The 1,920-nt window shown below is 60.2% G+C and overlaps 1 protein-coding gene across 1 annotated transcript in view; it reads right to left on the reverse strand.

Annotated features, from left to right (window-relative positions):
• LOC113215027 (aminopeptidase N) overlaps positions 1 to 1,920 on the reverse strand; it is a gene marked incomplete at its 5' end in the record, with an annotated part of 28,949 nt that overhangs the window by 8,250 nt on the left and 18,779 nt on the right.

A 1,920-nucleotide genomic window follows, 5' to 3' on the forward strand; every position in this document is an offset into this window, starting at 1 on the left:
AATGGGTCGGGCGGCCAAAAACCAGAAATTGAGAGAGAGAGAGAGAGAGAGAGAAAGAGAGAGAGAGAGAGAGAGAGAGAGAGAGAAGCCGCAGGTTTACGACGCGCGTTGCGTTGTGTTATACGCGGCCGGCCACGCAAAGTCGCAAAGCCGCTCCCGCGCGCCCACTCTGCGCGCCGTGAGCGTTAACACGCTGAGGGCAACGCGCTATTTGTAGAGGGAGGGCTGACCCGCCCCGCCCCGCCCCGCCACGCCACGCCACGCCCCGCCCCGAGCGCGCTCTTTGACAGGTCCTGCGCACGCCCGCCGGGCGCACCGTCGTACCCAGCACACGTAGCCCAGACGTAGGGAGATCAAAGTCCGGGAGAGAAATAAGGAACGTGTGTGACACGACACGACACACCACCCGCCCGGGGGTGGGGAGTCGGATGGACCATTTTCACGTCCGCATTGCGGTTCGCTTTCGCCCTTGTGGGAGATGGGAAAGGAAGATGAGGACGACGACGACGACCGGTGACGTGTGCTAGGCCGCCGCGCCGCTGGGGTGTTTTCGATAAAGGCGGCGAGTCGAGTGGGTACGGCGGTGCGGGGGTGCGAAGGTTTGGTGTCGTCCGGGGTGTCGCGCTGCAGGACGAGCCCCAAGAGCAAGAAGTGGGCGTAAAAGGAGCGTCGAGCCCGGAGCAGATAGGGCGGCGGACGGCCCGGCCCGGCCAGGGGGATACCGCGCGGCCCTGGCTGCCCTGGCTCGTCATCCCTTTCCAAGTTGTTCAGCGTCATGAGCGAGGAGGGGGAAAAGGGAGCGAATGCGGTGCAAGTGGTGCAGTATAACTAACTACCGACAGAACGGCGGGCAAACTTGCTTCCGGTTCAGGATCCCTTTCCGGGATTCAGCGGAAGAACCATAGCCAAACTAATAATGAGGTATTTTCCGAATTAGAAGAACAAGAGGAATATCGTCTGCTCCCGGACCACCACAAAGCCTCGACCAACCAGAGAGAGCCTCTCTCGTGGCCGGCTCCAGAAAGGCCGCCTCTGACTGGTCGAGGCTTTGTGATGGTCCGGGAGCAGACAATATTCCTCTTGTTCTTCGAATTCGGAAAATACCTCATTGCAGAAGTCGCGCAGGGGAAAGAAGTAAAAGCGCATTGCAAGAGCGGCCGGATGGTTTAGAAAATAATTTGGAAAGTGTGATTACATCCGCGTTCTACATCGAAAGCTGCAAACACAAAAATGAATCTGCTCTTTCAGATTTCCGGTTTGACCACTTCACTTCGGGTCGAAAACCGTAAACAAAAATGCGGCCGCCGGCCCGCCGCACATGTACCTTTTGCGGGCGGTGCACGCGGACCGTGGGGGGGGTCTCCCAGGTGCTGCTCAGGTCAGCGGGGGCAGCGCAGGACTTCCGGTGTCCGCAGCGTCGTCCGCTTCCGGGTCAGCTCAGTGGAGCTCGTCCGCTGTCATCTCAGTGTCGCGCTGCTGACCGCGAGCAGCATGCTCTGCACGCCCTCCCGCGGGACGCTCCGCAACGGCCGGGCCGGGCTGGGCGAGGTGTCAACCGAGGGGCACTTCAGTGAACGCCCTCCAAAACCATTCGACAAAAGAAATTATCAGAAAAACTCGGAGATAATCAAGACAAAATATTTTTTAAAAACCAGAATAATCAAGAAAATTATGGGGAAATAACGAAAAATCAAAAGAGCCCAGAAAACTTGAATTTATAGTTAAGTACCCCTCGGTTTGAACGAGGCGCGGGCGGGTCGGTAACGCGTCGCGTCGTCGGGGAGGCCGGTGGCGTCGATCCGGTCGGCGGGGACGTGCAGGCGCCACGCGGTGCGCTACTGGCGGTCCGCGGCGGCCGCGGCCGCACGCGCGTGAGCAGGGGGCGCCCGGCCTAAGGCGGGGCGTCGGGCGGCGGGGGGG

The sequence above is a fragment of the Frankliniella occidentalis genome, unplaced genomic scaffold, assembly GCF_000697945.3.
Source record: "Frankliniella occidentalis isolate FOCC.00 unplaced genomic scaffold, Focc_3.1 Scaffold27, whole genome shotgun sequence".
Taxonomy (NCBI): Eukaryota; Metazoa; Arthropoda; class Insecta; order Thysanoptera; family Thripidae; genus Frankliniella; species Frankliniella occidentalis.